At 52.9% G+C, this 16,577-nt stretch overlaps 1 protein-coding gene across 1 annotated transcript in view; it reads right to left on the bottom strand.

The window, feature by feature from the left end:
• unc5a (unc-5 netrin receptor A) overlaps positions 1-16,577 on the bottom strand; it is an 860,398-nt gene that overhangs the window by 639,734 nt on the left and 204,087 nt on the right. The window lies entirely within an intron of this gene.

Raw genomic sequence — 16,577 nt, forward strand, 5'->3', positions numbered from 1 at the left:
GTGAGATGTGCGAGAGAGAGATGTGCGAGAGAGAGAGAAAGATGTGCAAGAGAGAGAGAGATGTGCGAGAGAGAGAGATGTACGAGAGAGAGAGGTGTGCGAGAGAGAGACGTGTGCGAGAGAGAGACGTGTGCGAGAGAGAGACGTGTGCGAGAGAGAGAGAGATGTGCGACAGAGAGGGATGTGTGAGAGAGAGAGATGTGCAAGAGAGAGAGGTGTGCAAGAGAGAGAGGTGCGCGAGAGAGAGAGGTGCGCGAGAGAGAGAGAGAGAGGTGTGCGAGAGAGAAAGATGTGTGAGACAGAGAGATGTGCGAGACAGAGAGATGTGCGAGACAGAGAGATGTGCGAGACAGAGAGATGTGTGAGAGAGAGAGATATGCGAGAGAGAGAGAGAGAGACACGTGCGCGAGAGGAAGAGAGAGACATGTGCGATTGAGAGAGGTGTGCGAGAGAGGCGTGCGAGAGAGAGCGGTGTGCGAGAGAGAGATGTGCGAGAGAGAGATGTGCGAGAGAGAGATGTGCGAGAGACAGAGAGCGCGAGATGTGCGAGAGAGAGAGATGTGTGAAAGAGAGAGAGAGAAAGATGTGCGAGAGAGAGATGTGCGAGAGAGAGAGATGTGCGAGAGAGAGAGAGAAGTGCGAGAGAGAGAGATGTGCGAGAAAGAGAGATGTTCGAGAAAGAGAGATGTGCGAGACAGAGAGATGTGTGAGACAGAGAGAGAGAGAGATGTGCGAGAGAGAGAGATGTGCGAGAGAGAGAGAGAGACGTGCGCGAGTGAGAGACGTGCGCGCGCGAGAGAGAGAGAGACATGTGCGAGAGAAAGAGAGAGACATGTGCGAGAGAGAGAGGTGTACGAGAGAGAGAGATGTGCGAGAGAGAGAGAGAGAGACGTGCGCGAGCGAGAGACGTGCGCGCGAGAGAGAGAGAGAGAGAGACATGCGCGAGAGAAAGAGAGAGACATGTGCGAGAGAGAGAGGTGTGCGAGAGAGAGAGGGAGAGATATGCGAGATAGAGAGAGAGAGATGTGTGATTGAGAGATGTGCGAGAGAGAGATGTGCGAGAGAGAGAGATGTGTGTGAGACAGAGATGTGCGAGAGAGAGAGAGACGTGCACGAGAGAGAGACATGTGCGAGAGAGAGAGATGTGCGAGAGAGAGAGAAAGATGTGCGAGAGAGAGAGAAAGATGTGCGAGAGAGAGAGAGAGAGATGTGCGAGAGAGAAACATGTGCGAGACAGAGAGATGTGCGAGAAAGAGAGAGCGCGCGAGATGTGTGAGAGAGAGATGTGCGAGAGAGAGATGTGGGACTGAGAGATGTGCGAGAGAGGGAGTTGTGCGAGAGAGAGAGATGTGCGAGAGAGAGGTGTGCGAGAGAGAGAGGTGTGCGAGAGAGAGATGTGCGAGAGAGAGATGTGCGAAAGAGAGATGTGCGAGAGACAGAGAGCGCGACATGTGCGAGAGAGAGAAATGTGTGAGAGAGAGATAGACATTGTCGAGAGAAAGGGAGAGACATGTGCGAGAGAGAGAGGTGTGCGAGAGAGAGAAAGAGATGTGCGAGAGAGAGATGTGCGAGAGAGAGAGATGTGCGAGAGAGAGAGATGTGCGAGAGGGAGAGATGTGCGAGAGGGAGAGATGTGCGAGAGGGAGAGATGTGCGAGAGAGAAAGAGAGTCATGCGCGAGAGAGAGACATGTGCGAGAGAGAGAGAGAGAAATGCGCGAGAGAGAGAGAATGAGATGCGCAAGTGAGAGAGATGTGCGAGAGACAGAGATGTGGGAGACAGAGATGTGGGAGAGAGAGATGTGGGAGGGAGAGATGTGCAAGAGAAAGAGATGTGCGAGAGAGAGAGAGTGAGATGTGCAAGATAGAGAGAGAGAGAGTTGCGCGAGAGAGAGATGTGCGAGAGAGAGATGTGCGAGAGAGAGATGTGCGAGAGAGAGAGAGCGAGAGAGAGAGAGCGAGAGAGAGCGAGATGTGCGAGAGAGAGAGATGTGCGAGAGTGAGGGAGAGAGAGATGTGCGAGATAAAGAGAGAGAGATGCGCAAGAGAGAGAAATGCGCGAGAGAGAAACATGCGCGAGAGAGAGACATGCTCGAGAGAGAGACATGCGCGAGAGAGAGACATGCGCGAGAGAGAGACATGCGCGAGAGAGAGATATGCGCGAGAGAGAGATATGCACGAGAGAGAGATATGCACGAGAGAGAGATATGCACGAGAGAGAGAGAGGGGTGCGAGAGAGAAAGATGTGCGACACAGAGAGATGTGCGAGACAGAGAGAGAGAGAGAGAGAGATGTGCGAGAGACAGAGAGATATGCGAGAGAGAGAGGGAGAGAGAGACGTGCGCGAGAGAAAGAGAGAGACATGTGAGAGAGAGAGAGGTGTGCGAGAGAGAGACTGATGTGAGCGAGAGAGAGAGATGTGCGAGAGAGAGAGATGTGCGAGAGAGAGGTGTGCGAGAGAGAGAGGTGTGCGAGAGAGAGAGGTGTGCGAGAGAGAGAGGTGTGCGAGAGAGAGAGGTGTGCGAGAGAGAGAGGTGTGCGAGAGAGAGATGTGCGAGAGAGAGATGTGCGAGAGACAGAGAGCGCGAGATGTGCGAGAGAGAGAGATGTGTGAAAGAGAGAGAGAAAGATGTGCGAGAGAGAGAGATGTGTGAGAGAGAGAAAGATGTGCGAGAGAGAGAGATGTGTGAGAGAGAGAAAGAGATGTGCGAGAGAGAGAGAAGTGCGAGAGAGAGAGAGAGAGATGTGCGACAGAGAGAGATGTGCGAGAGAGACAGAGAGAGATGTGCGACAGAGAGATGTGCGACAGAGAGATGTGCGAGAGAGAGAGAGAGAGATGTGCGAGAAAGAGAGATGTGTGAGACAGAGAGCTGTGTGAGACAGAGAGAGAGAGATAGAGAGAGATGTGTGAGAGAGAGAGAGATGTGCGAGAGAGAGAGAGAGAGAGGCGTGCGCGAGCGAGAGACGTGCGCGCGAGAGAGAGAGAGAGAGAGAGACATGTGCGAGAGAAAGAGAGAGACATGTGCGAGAGAGGGAGGTGTGTGTGAGAGAGAGGGAGAGATATGCGAGATAGAGAGAGAGAGATGTGTGATTGAGAGATGTGCGAGAGAGAGATGTGCGAGAGAGAGAGATGTGTGTGAGAGAGAGATGTGCGAGAGAGAGAGTGAGATGTGCGAGATAGAGAGATGTGCGAGAGAGAGAGATGTGTGAGAGAGAGGTGTGCGAGAGAGAGATGAGCGAGAGAGAGATGGGCGAGAGAGAGATGTGCGAGAGACAGAGAGTGCGAGATGTGCGAGAGAGAGAGATGTGTGAAAGACAGAGAGAGAGAAAGGTGTGCGAGAGAGAGAGAAGTGCGTGAGAGAGAGAGAGAGAGATGTGCGACAGAGAGAGATGTGCGAGAGAGAGAGAGAGAGAGAGATGTGCGAGAAAGAGAGATGTGCGAGACAGAGAGATGTGTGAGACAGAGAGAGATAGAGAGATGTGCGAGAGAGAGAGAGAGAGAAACGTCCGCGCGAGCGAGAGATGTGCGCGCGAGAGAGAGAGAGACATGCGCGAGAGAAAGAGAGAGACATGTGCGAGAGAGAGAGGTGTGCGAGAGAGTGAGGGAGAGATATGCGAGATAGAGAGAGAGATGTGTGATTGAGAGATGTGCGAGAGAGAGATGTGCGAGACAGAGAGATGTGTGTGAGAGAGAGATGTGCGAGAGAGAGAGTGAGATGTATGAGATAGAGAGATGTGCGAGAGAGTGAGATGTGCGAGAGAGAGAGAAAGATGTGCGAGAGAGAGAGAGAGAGAGAGATGTGCGAGAGAGAGAGATGAGCGAGACAGAGAGATGTGCGAGACAGAGAGAGAGAGAGATGTGCGAGAGAGAGAGATGTGCGAGAGAGAGGTGTGCGAGAGAGAGGTGTGCGAGAGAGAGGTGTGCGAGAGAGAGGTGTGCGAGAGAGAGGTGTGCGAGAGAGAGAGGTGTGCGAGAGAGAGATGTGCGAGAGAGAGATGTGCGAGAGACAGAGAGCGCGAGATGTGCAAGAGAGAGAGATGTGTGAAAGAGAGAGAGAGAGAGAGAGATGTGTGAAAGAGAGAGAGAGAGAAAGATGTGCGAGAGAGAGAGATGTGTGAGAGAGAGAAAGATGTGCAACAGAGAGAGAAGTGCGAGAGAGAGAGAGAGAGAGAGATGTGCGAGAAAGAGAGATGTGCGAGACAGAGATGTGCGAGACAGAGAGAGAGAGAGATGTGCGAGACAGAGAGAGAGAGATGTGCGAGAGAGAGAGAGAGAGACACGAGAGAGAGAGAGAGAGACGTGCGCGAAGAAAGAGAGAGACATGTGCGAGAGAGAGAGATGTGCGAGAGAGAGAGATGTGCAAGAGAGAGAGAGAAGTGCGAGAGAGAGAGAGAGATGTGCGACAGAGAGAGATGTGCGAGAGAGAGAGAGAGAGATGTGCGAGAAAGAGAGATGTGCGAGACAGAGAGATGTGTGAGACAGAGACAGAGAGAGATAGAGAGAGATGTGCGAGAGAGAGAGAGATGTGCGAGAGAGAGAGAGAGACGTGCGCGAGCGAGAGACGTGCGCGCGAGAGAGAGAGAGACATGCGCGAGAGAAAGAGAGAGACATGTGCGAGAGAGAGAGAGGTGTGTGAGAGAGCGAGAGAGAGAGGTGTGCGAGAGAGAGACAGATGTGAGCGAGAGAGAGAGAGATGTGCGAGAGAGAGAGATGTGCGAGAGAGAGGTGTGCGAGAGAGAGATGTGCGAGAGAGAGATGTGCGAGAGACAGAGAGCGCGAGATGTGCGAGAGAGAGAGATGTGTGAAAGAGAGAGAGAGAGAAAGATGTGCGAGAGAGAGAGATGTACGAGAGAGAGAGAGATGTGCGAGAGAGAGAGATGTGCGAGAGAGAGAGAGAGATGTGCGAGAGAGAGAGATGTGCAAGAGAGAGAGAGAGAGAGATGTGCGAGAAAGAGAGATGTGCGAGACAGAGAGAGAGAGACAGAGAGAGATGTGCGAGAGAGAGAGAGATGTGCGAGAGAGAGAGATAGACGTGCGCGAGCGAGAGACGTGCGCGCGCGAGAGAGAGAGAGACATGCGCGAGAGAAAGAGAGAGACATGTGCGAGGCAGAGAGGTGTGCGAGAGAGAGAGGGAGAGATATGCGAGATAGAGAGAGAGAGATGTGCGAGAGAGAGATGTGCGAGAGAGAGATGTGCGAGAGAGAGATGTGCGAGACAGAGAGAGCGCGCGAGATGTGTGAGAGAGAGATGTGCGAGAGAGAGATGTGGGACCGAGAGATGTGTGAGAGAGGGAGCTGTGCGAGAGAGAGAGATGTGTGAGAGAGAGGTGTGCGAGAGAGAGAGGTGTGCGAGAGAGAGATGTGCGAGAGAGAGAGATGTGTGAGAGAGAGAGAGAGAGAGACATTGCCGAGAGAAAGGGAGAGACATGTGCGAGAGAGAGAGAGGTGTGCGAGAGAGAGAAAGAGATGTGCGAGAGAGAGATGTGCGAGATAGAGATGTGCGAGAGAGAGAGATGTGTGTGAGAGAGAGATGTGTGTGAGAGAGAGATGTGCGAGAGAGAGAGATGTGCGAGAGAGAGAGATGTGTGTGAGAGAGAGATGTGCGAGAGAGAGAGATGTGTGTGAGAGAGAGATGTGTGTGAGAGAGAGATGTGCGAGAGAGAGAGATGTGCGAGAGAGAGAGATGTGTGTGAGAGAGAGATGTGCGAGAGAGAGAGATGTGCGAGAGAGAGAGATGTGTGTGAGAGAGAGATGTGTGTGAGAGAGAGATGTGCGAGAGAGAGAGAGTGAGATGTGCGAGATAGAGAGAGAGAGATGTGCGAGATAGAGAGAGAGAGAGATGTGCGAGAGAGAGATGTGCGAGAGAGAGAGATGTGCGAGAGAGAGAGAGAGAGAGAGAGAGAGATGTGCGAGAAAGAGATGTGCGAGAGACAGAGAGCGCGAGATGAGCGAGAGAGAGAGATGTGCGAGAGAGAGTGAGATATGCGAGAGAGATGTGTGAGAGAGAGAGAGGTGTGCGAGAGAGAGAGAGGTGTGCGAGAGAGAGGGATGTGCGACAGACAGAGCTGTGCAAGAGAGAGATGTGCGAGAGAGAGATGTGCGAGAGAGAGATGGGTGAGAGAGAGATGCGCGAGCTGCAGAGAGCGCGAGAGAGCGCGAGATGTGCAAGAGAGAGCGAGAGAGAGATGTGCAAGAGAGAGAGAGAGACATGTGCGAGAGAGAGAGGTGTGCGAGAGAGAGACGTGTGCGAGAGAGAGAGAGATGTGCAACAGAGAGGGATGTGCAAGAGAGAGAGATGTGCGAGAGAGAGAGGTGTGCGAGAGAGAGAGGTGCGCGAGAGAGAGAGAGAGGTGTGCGAGAGAGAAAGATGTGTGATTGAGAGATGTGCGAGACAGAGAGACGTGCGAGACAGAGAGAGAGAGAGATGTGCGAGAGAGAGAGATGTGCGAGAGAGAGGTGTGCGAGAGAGAGGTGTGCGAGAGAGAGGTGTGCGAGAGAGAAAGGTGTGCGAGAGAGAGATGTGCGAAAAAGAGATGTGCGAGAAAGAGATGTGCGAGAGACAGAGAGCGCGAGATGTGCGAGAGAGAGAGATGTGTGAAAGAGAGAGAGAGAGAAAGATGTGCGAGAGAGAGAGATGTGCGAGAGAGAGAAAGATGTGCAACAGAGAGAGAAGTGCGAGAGAGAGAGAGAGAGATGTGCGAGAAAGAGAGATGTGTGAGACAGAGAGAGAGAGAGATAGAGAGAGATGTGCGAGAGAGAGAGAGATGTGCGAGAGAGAGAGAGAGAGACGTGCACGAGCGAGAGACGTGCGCGCGCGCGAGAGAGAGAGAGAGACATGCGCGAGAGAAAGAGAGAGGCATGCGCGAGAGAAAGAGAGAGGCATGTGCGAGAGAGAGAGGTGTGCGAGAGAGAGAGGGAGAGATATGCGAGATAGAGAGAGAGAGATGTGTGATTGAGAGATGTGCGAGAGAGAGATGTGCACGAGAGAGAGAGATGTGTGTGAGAGAGAGATGTGCGAGAGAGAGAGTGAGATGTGCGAGATAGAGAGATGTGCGAGAGAGAGAGATGTGCGAGAGAGAGAGATGTGCGAGAGAGAGAGATGTGCGAGAGAGAGAGAGAGACGTGCACGAGAGAGAGACATGTGCGAGAGAGAGAGATGTGCGACAGAGAGAGAGATGTGCGAGAGAGAGAGAAAGATGTGCGAGAGAGAGAGAGAGAGATGTGCGAGAGAGAGAGAGATGAGCGAGACAGAGAGATGTGCGAGACAGAGAGATGTGCGAGACAGAGAGAGAGAGAGATGTGCGAGAGAGAGAGATGTGCGAGAGAGAGGTGTGCGAGAGAGAGGTGTGCGAGAGAGAGGTGTGCGAGAGAGAGGTGTGCGAGAGAGAGAGGTGTGCGAGAGAGAGATGTGCGAGAGAGAGATGTGCGAGAGACAGAGAGCGCGAGATGTGCGAGAGAGAGAGATGTGTGAAAGAGAGAGAGAGAGAAAGATGTGCGAGAGAGAGAGATGTGCGAGAGAGAGAAAGATGTGCAACAGAGAGAGAAGTGCGAGAGAGAGAGAGAGAGAGATGTGCGAGAAAGAGAGATGTGCGAGACAGAGATGTGCGAGACAGAGAGAGAGAGAGATGTGCGAGACAGAGAGAGAGAGAGATGTGCAAGAGAGAGAGAGAGATATACGAGAGAGAGAGAGAGAGAGAGACGTGCGCGAGAGAGAGACATGTGCGAGAGAGAGAGATGTGCGAGAGAGAGAGATGTGCGAGAGAGAGAGATGTGCGAGAGAGAGAGATGTGCGAGAGAGAGAGAGAAGTGCGAGAGAGAGAGAGAAGTGCGAGAGAGAGAGATGTGCGACAGAGAGAGATGTGCGAGAGAGAGAGAGAGATGTGCGAGAAAGAGAGATGTGCGAGACAGAGAGATGTGTGAGACAGAGAGAGAGAGAGATAGAGAGAGGTGCGAGAGAGAGAGAGAGATGTGCGAGAGAGAGAGAGAGAGAAAGATGTGCGAGAGAGAGAGATGTGCGAGAGAGTGAGATGTGCGAGAGAGAGAGAAGTGTGAGAGAGAGAGAGAGAGAGATGTGCGACAGAGAGAGATGTGCGAGAGAGAGAGAGAGAGAGAGAGATGTGCGAGAAAGAGAGATGTGCGAGACAGAGAGATGTGTGAGACAGAGAGAGAGAGATAGAGAGAGATGTGCGAGAGAGAGAGAGATGTGCGAGAGAGAGAGAGACGTGCGCGAGCGAGAGACGTGCGCGCGAGAGAGAGAGAGACATGCGCGAGAGAAAGAGAGAGACATGTGCGAGAGAGAGAGGTGTGTGAGAGAGCGAGAGAGAGATGTGCGAGAGAGAGAGGTGTGCGAGAGAGAGACAGATGTGAGCGAGAGAGAGAGAGATGTGCGAGAGAGAGAGATGTGCGAGAGAGAGGTGTGCGAGAGAGAGATGTGCGAGAGAGAGATGTGCGAGAGAGAGATGTGCGAGAGATGTGCGAGAGAGAGAGATGTGTGAAAGAGAGAGAGAGAGAAAGATGTGCGAGAGAGAGAGATGTACGAGAGAGAGAGAGAGAGATGTGCGAGAGAGAGAGAAGTGCGAGAGAGAGAGATGTGCGAGAGAGAGAGAGAGAGAGATGTGCGAGAAAGAGAGATGTGTGTGACAGAGAGATGTGTGAGACAGAGAGAGAGAGAGAGATAGAGAGAGATGTGCGAGAGAGAGAGATGTGCGAGAGAGAGAGATGTGCGAGAGAGAGAGATGTGCGAGACAGAGAGATGTGCGAGACAGAGAGAGAGAGATGTGCGAGACAGAGAGAGATATGCGAGAGAGAGACATGCGCGAGAGAAAGAGAGAGACATGTGCGAGAGAGAGAGGTGTGCGAGAGAGAGAGAGAGACGTGCGCGAGCGAGAGACGTGCGCGCGAGAGAGAGAGACATGCACGAGAGAAAGAGAGAGACATGTGCGAGAGAGAGAGGTGTGTGAGAGAGCGAGAGAGAGATGTGCGAGAGAGAGAGGTGTGCGAGAGAGAGACAGATGTGACCGAGAGAGAGAGAGATGTGCGAGAGAGAGGTGTGCGAGAGAGAGATGTGCGAGAGAGAGATGTGCGAGAGAGAGATGTGCGAGAGAGAGATGTGCGAGAGACAGAGAGCGCGAGATGTGCGAGAGAGAGAGATGTGTGAAAGAGAGAGAGAGAGAAAGATGTGCGACAGAGAGAGATGTGCGAGAGAGAGAGAGAGAGAGAGATGTGCGAGAAAGAGAGATGTGCGAGACAGAGAGATGTGTGAGACAGAGAGAGAGAGAAATAGAGAGAGATGTGCGAGAGAGAGAGAGATGTGCGAGAGAGAGAGAGAGAGACGTGCGCGAGCGAGAGACGTGCGCGCGTGAGAGAGAGAGAGACATGCGCGAGAGAATGAGAGAGACATGTGCGAGACAGAGAGGTGTGCGAGAGAGAGAGGGAGAGATATGCGAGATAGAGAGAGAGAGATGTGTGATTGAGAGATGTGCGAGAGAGAGATGTGCGAGAGAGAGAGATGTGCGAGAGAGAGAGATGTGCGAGAGAGAGAGAAAGACGGGCACGAGAGAGAGACATGTGCGAGAGAGAGAGATGTGCGAGAGAGAGTGATGTGCGAGAGAGAGTGATGTGCGAGAGAGAGAGAGAGAGATGTGCGAGAGAGAGAGCACGCGAGATGTGTGAGAGAGAGAGATGTCCGAGACAGAGAGATGTGCGAGACAGAGAGAGCACGCGAGATGTGTGAGAGAGAGATGTGCGAGAGAGAGAGATGTGGGACCGAGAGATGTGCGAGAGAGGGAGCTGTGCGAGAGAGAAAGATGTGCGAGAGAGAGGTGTGCGAGTGAGAGAGGTGTACGAGAGAGAGATGTGCGAGAGAGAGAGCGCGACATGTGCGAGAGAGAGAGATGTGAGAGAGAGAGAGAGAGAGACATTGCCGAGAGAAAGGGAGAGACATGTGAGAGTGAGAGGTGTGCGTGAGAGAGAGAAAGTGATGTGCGAGAGAGAGATGTGCGAGAGAGACATGCGCGAGAGAGAGAGATGTGCGAGAGAGAGAGATGTGCGAGAGAGAAAGAGAGTCATGCGCGAGAGAGAGACATGTGCGAGCGAGAGAGAGACATGTGCGAGAGAGAGAGAGAGAGACATGCGGGAGAGAGAGAGAATGAGATGCGCAAGAGAGAGAGATGTTCGAGAGAGAGAGATGTGGGAGAGAGAGATGTGGGAGAGAGAGATGTGCGAGAGAGAGAGATGTGCAAGAGAGAGTGATGTGCGAGAGAGAGAGTATGAGATGTGCGAGATAGAGAGAGTGAGATGTGCGAGATAGAGAGAGAGAGAGTTGCGCGAGAGAGAGATGTGCGAGAGAGAGATGCGCGAGAGAGAGATGTGCGAGAGAGAGATGTGCGAGAGAGAGAGAGATGCGCGAGAGAGAGAGATGCGCGAGCGAGAGAATTGCGCGAGAGAGACATGCACGAGAGAGAGACATGCGCGAGAGAGAGATATGCGCGAGAGAGAGAGGTGTGCGAGAGAGAGAGGTGCGCGAGAGAGAGAGAGAGGTGTGCAAGAGAGAAAGATGTGCGAGACAGAGAGATGTGCGAGACAGAGAGAGAGAGAGATGTGCGAGAGAGAGAGAGATATGCGAGAGAGAGACATGCGCGAGAGAAAGAGAGAGGCATGTGCGAGAGAGAGAGGTGTGCGAGAGAGAGACAGATGTGAGTGAGAGAGAGAGAGATGTGCGAGAGAGAGGTATGCGAGACAGAGAGGTGTGCGAGAGAGAGATGTGCAAGAGAGAGATGTGCGAGAGACAGAGAGCGCGAGAGAGAGAGAGAGATGTGCGAGAGAGAGAGAAGTGCGAGAGAGAGAGAAGTGCGAGAGAGAGAGAAGTGCGAGAGAGAGAGAGGTGTGCGAGAGAGAGAGGGATGTGCGACAGAGAGAGATGTACGAGAGAGAGATGCGCGAGAGAGAGATGTGCGAGAGAGAGATGTGCGAGAGAGAGAGATGTGTGAGAAAGAGAGAGGTGTGCGAGAGAGAGAGAGGTGTGCGAGAGAGAGAGAGGTGTGCGAGAGAGAGGGATGTGCGACAGAGAGAGATGTGCGAGAAAGAGATGCGCGAGAGAGAGATGTGCGAGAGAGAGAGATGTGCGAGAGAGAGAGTGAAAGATGTGCGAGAGAGAGAGAGATGTGCGAGAGAGAGAGATGTGCGAGACAGAGGGATGTGCGAGACAGAGAGATGTGCGAGACAGAGAGAGAGAGAGATGTGCGAGAGAGAGAGAGATATGCGAGAGAGTTAGAGAGAGAGACGTGCGCGAGAGAAAGAGAGAGACATGTGCGAGAGAGAGAGGTGTGCGAGAGAGAGACAGATGTGAGCGAGAGAGAGAGAGATGTGCGAGAGAGAGATGTGCGAGAGACAGAGAGCGCGAGATGTGCGAGAGAGAGAGAGATGTGCAACAGAGAGCGATGTGCGAGAGAGAGAGATGTGCGAGAGAGAGAGGATGTGCGAGAGAGAGAGGTGCGCGAGAGAGAGAGAGAGGTGTTCGAGAGAGAAAGATGTGTGAGACGGAGAGATGTGCGAGACAGAGAGATGTGCGAGACAGAGAGAGAGAGAGATGTGCAAGAGAGAGAGATGTGCGAGAGAGAGACGTGAGCGAGAGAGAGATATGCGAGAGAGAGATGTGCGAGAGAGAGAGAGCGCGCGAGATGTGCGAGAGAGAGAGATGTGTGAAAGAGAGAGAGAGAGAAAGATGTGCGAGAGAGAGAGATGTGCGAGAGAGAGAGAGATGTGCGACAGAGAGAGAAGTGCGAGAGAGAGAGAGAGAGAGAGATGTGCGAGAAAGAGAGATGTGCGAGACAGAGAGATGTGTGAGACAGAGAGAGAGAGAGATAGAGAGAGATGTGCGAGAGAGAGAGACATGTGCGAGAGAGAGAGATGTGCGAGAGAGAGAGATGTGCGAGAGAGAGAGATGTGCGAGAGAGAGAGAAAGATGTGCGAGAGAGAGAGAGATAGATGTGCGAGAGAGAGAGAGAGAGAGAGAATTGCGAGAGAGAGAGATGTGCGAGACAGAGAGATGTGAGAGACAGAGAGATGTGCGAGACAGAGAGAGAGAGAGATGTGCGAGACAGAGAGATGTGAGAGACAGAGAGATGTGCGAGACAGAGAGAGAGAGAGATGTGCGAGAGAGAGAGAGATATGCGAGAGAGTTAGAGAGAGAGACGTGCACGAGAGAAAGAGAGAGACATGTGCGAGAGAGAGAGGTGTGCGAGAGAGAGACAGATGTGAGCGAGAGAGAGAGAGATGTGCGAGAGAGAGATGTGCGAGAGAGAGATGTGCGAGAGACAGAGAGCGCGAGATGTGCGAGAGAGAGAGATGTGTGAAAGAGAGAGAGAGAGAAAGATGTGCGAGAGAGAGATGTGCGAGAGAGAGAGAGATGTGCGAGAGAGAGAAAAGTGCGAGAGAGAGAGAGAGAGAGATGTGCGACAGAGAGAGATGTGCGAGAGAGAGATAGAGAGAGATGTGCGAGAAAGAGAGATGTGCGAGACAGAGAGATGTCTGAGACAGAGAGAGAGAGAGAGATAGAGAGAGATGTGCGAGAGAGAGAGAGATGTGCGAGAGAGAGAGAGAGATGTGCGCGAGCGAGAGACTTGCGCGCACGAGAGAGAGAGAGAGACATGCGCGAGAGAAAGAGAGAGACATGTGCGAGACAGAGAGGTGTGCGAGAGAGAGAGGGAGAGATATGCGAGGTAGAGAGAGAGAGATGTGTGATTGAGAGATGTGCGAGAGAGAGATGTGCGAGAGAGAGAGAGACGTGCACGAGAGAGAGACATGTGCGAGAGAGAGAGATGTGTGAGAGAAAGATGTGCGAGAGAGAGATGTGGGACCAAGAGATGTGCGAGAGAGGGAGCTGTGCGAGAGAGAGAGATGTGCGAGAGAGAGGTGTGCGAGAGAGAGAGGTGTGCGAGAGAGAGAGGTGTGCGAGAGAGAGAGAGAAGTGCGAGAGAGAGAGAGAGAGATGTGCGACAGAGAGAGAGAGAGAGAGAAATGTGTGAGAAAGAGAGATGTGCGAGAAAGAGAGATGTGTGAGACAGAGAGAGATAGAGAGAGATGTGCGAGAGAGAGAGAGATGTGCAAGAGAGAGAGAGATGTGCGAGAGAGAGAGAGACGTGCGCGAGCGAAAGACGTGCGCGCGAGAGAGAGAGAGAGAGACATGCGCGAGAGAAAGAGAGAGACATGTGCGAGAGAGAGAGGTGAGCGAGAGAGAGGGAGTGATATGCGAGATAGAGAGAGAGAGATGTGTGATTGAGAGATGTGCGAGAGAGAGAGATGTGCGAGAGAGAGAGATGTGTGTGAGAGAGAGATGTGCGAGAGAGAGAGTGAGATGTCCGAGATAGAGAGATGTGCGAGAGAGAGAGATGTGCAAGAGAGAGAGAGAGAGACGTGCACGAGAGAGAGACATGTGCGAGAGAGAGAAATGTGCGAGAGAGAGAGGTGTGCGAGAGAGAGACAGATGTGAGTGAGAGAGAGAGAGATGTGCGAGAGAGAGAGAGAGAGAATTGCGCGAGAGAGAGTTGCGCGAGAGAGAGATGTGCGAGAGAGAGATGTGCGAGAGAGAGATGTGCGAGAGAGAGATGTGCGAGAGAGAGATGTGCGAGAGAGAGAGAGAGAGAGATGCGCGAGAGAGAGAGATGCGCGAGCGAGAGAAATGCGCGAGAGAGACATGCACGAGAGAGAGACATGCGCGAGAGAGAGATATGCGCGAGAGAGAGAGGTGTGCGAGAGAGAGAGGTGCGCGAGAGAGAGAGAGAGGTGTGCGAGAGAGAAAGATGTGCGAGACAGAGAGATGTGCGAGACAGAGAGATGTGCGAGACAGAGAGAGAGAGAGATGTGCGAGAGAGAGAGAGATATGCGAGAGAGAGACATGCGCGAGAGAAAGAGAGAGACATGTGCGAGAGAGAGAGGTGTGCGAGAGAGAGACAGATGTGAGTGAGAGAGAGAGAGATGTGCAAGAGAGAGAGAGAGATGTGCGAGAGAGAGAGATGTGCGAGACAGAGAGATGTGCGAGACAGAGAGAGCGCGCGAGATGTGTGAGAGAGAGATGTGCGAGAGAGAGATGTGGGACCGAGAGATGTGCGAGAGAGGGAGCTGTGCGAGAGAGAGAGATGTGAGAGAGAGGTGTGCGAGAGGGAGAGGGGTGCGAGAGAGAGAGGTGTGCGAGAGAGAGATGTGCGAGAGAGAGATGTGCGAGAGAGAGATGTGCGAGAGAGAGATGTGCGAGAGAGAGATGTGCGAGAGACAGAGAGCGCGACATGTGCGAGAGAGAGAGATGTTTGAGAGAGAGAGAGAGAAAGGTGTGCGAGAGAGAGAGATGTGCGAGAGAGAGAGAGAGAGAGAGACATGTGCGAGAGAGAGAGGTGTGCGAGAGAGAGAGGGAGAGATATGCGAGATAGAGAGAGAGAGATGTGTGATTGAGAGATGTGCGAGAGAGAGATGTGCGAGAGAGAGAGAGAGAGATGTGCGAGACAGAGAGATGTGCGAGAGAGAGAGATGTGCAAGAGAGAGAGAGAGAGACGTGCACGAGAGAGAGACATGTGCGAGAGAGAGAAATGTGCGAGAGAGAGAGAGATGTGCAAGAGAGAGAGAGAGATGTGCGAGAGAGAGAGATGTGCGAGACAGAGAGATGTGCGAGACAGAGAGATGTGCGAGACAGAGAGAGCGCGCGAGATGTGTGAGAGAGAGATGTGCGAGAGAGAGATGTGGGACCGAGAGATGTGCGAGAGAGGGAGCTGTGCGAGAGAGAGAGATGTGAGAGAGAGGTGTGCGAGAGGGAGAGGTGTGCGAGAGAGAGATGTGCGAGAGAGAGATGTGCGAGAGAGAGATGTGCGAGAGAGAGATGTGCGAGAGACAGAGAGCGCGACATGTGCGAGAGAGAGAGATGTGTGAGAGAGAGAGAGAGAGAGAGACATGTGCGAGAGAGAGAGGTGTGCGAGAGAGAGAGGGAGAGAGAGACATGTGCGAGAGAGAGAGGTGTGCGAGAGAGAGAGGGAGAGATATGCGAGATAGAGAGAGAGAGTTGTGTGATTGAGAGATGTGCGAGAGAGAGATGTGCGAGAGAGAGAGTGAGATGTGCGAGATAGAGAGATGTGCGAGAGAGAGAGATGTGCGAGAAACAGAGATGTGCGAGAAACAGAGATGTGCGAGAGGGAGAGAGAGAGACGTGCACGAGAGAGAGACATGTGCAAGAGAGTGAGATGTGCGAGAGAGAGAGATGTGCGAGAGAGAGAGATGTGCGAGAGAGAGAGAAAGATGTGCAAGAGAGAGAGAGATGTGCGAGAGAGAGAGATGTACGAGAGAGAGAGGTGTGCGAGAGAGAGATGTGTGCGAGAGAGAGAGAGATGTGCGACAGAGAGGGATGTGTGAGAGAGAGAGATGTGCAAGAGAGAGAGGTGTGCGAGAGAGAGAGGTGCGCGAGAGAGAGAGAGGTGTGCGAGAGAGAAAGATGTGTGAGACAGAGAGATGTGCGAGACAGAGAGATGTGCGAGACAGAGAGATGTGTGAGAGAGAGAGATGTGTGAGAGAGAGAGATATGCGAGAGAGAGAGAGAGAGAGAGAGACACGTGCGCGAGAGAAAGAGACAGACATGTGCGATTGAGAGAGGTGTGCGAGAGAGGCATGCGAGAGAGAGCAGTGTGCGAGAGAGAGATGTGCAAGAGAGAGATGTGCGAGAGAGAGATGTGCGAGAGAGAGATGTGCGAGAGAGAGATGTGCGAGAGACAGAGAGCGCGAGATGTGCGAGACAGAGAGATGTGTGAAAGAGAGAGAGAGAAAGATGTGCGAGAGAGAGAGATGTGCGAGAGAGAGAGAGATGTGCGAGAGAGAGAGAAGTGCGAGAGAGAGAGATGTGCGAGAAAGAGAGATGTGCGAGACAGAGAGATGTGTGAGACAGAGAGAGAGAGAGATGTGCGAGAGAGAGAGATGTGCGAGAGAGAGAGAGAGACGTGCGCGAGTGAGAGACGTGCGCGCGCGAGAGAGAGAGAGACATGTGCGAGAGAAAGAGAGAGACATGTGCGAGAGAGAGAGGTGTACGAGAGAGAGAGATGTGCGAGAGAGAGAGAGACGTGCGCGAGCGAGAGACGTGCGCGCGAGAGAAAGAGAGAGAGAGACATGCGCGAGAGAAAGAGAGAGACATGTGCGAGAGAGAGAGGTGTGCGAGAGAGAGAGGGAGAGATATGCGAGATAGAGAGAGAGAGATGTGTGATTGAGAGATGTGCGAGAGAGAGAGATGTGCGAGAGAGAGAGATGTGTGAGAGAGAGAGATGTGCGAGAGAGAGAGTGAGATGTCCGAGATAGAGAGATGTGCGAGAGAGAGAGAGATGTGCGAGAGAGAGAGGTGTGCGAGAGAGAGAGATGTGCGAGAGAGAGAGAGAGAGACGTGCACGAGAGAGAGACATGTGCGAGAGAGAGAAATGTGCGAGAGAGAGAGATGTGCAAGAGAGAGAGAGAGATGTGCGAGAGAGAGAGATGTGCGAGACAGAGAGATGTGCGAGACAGAGAGAGCGCGCGAGATGTGTGAGAGAGAGATGTGCGAGAGAGAGATGTGGGACCG

Source organism: Stegostoma tigrinum, chromosome 13, assembly GCF_030684315.1.
Source record: "Stegostoma tigrinum isolate sSteTig4 chromosome 13, sSteTig4.hap1, whole genome shotgun sequence".
NCBI lineage: Eukaryota > Metazoa > Chordata > Chondrichthyes > Orectolobiformes > Stegostomatidae > Stegostoma > Stegostoma tigrinum.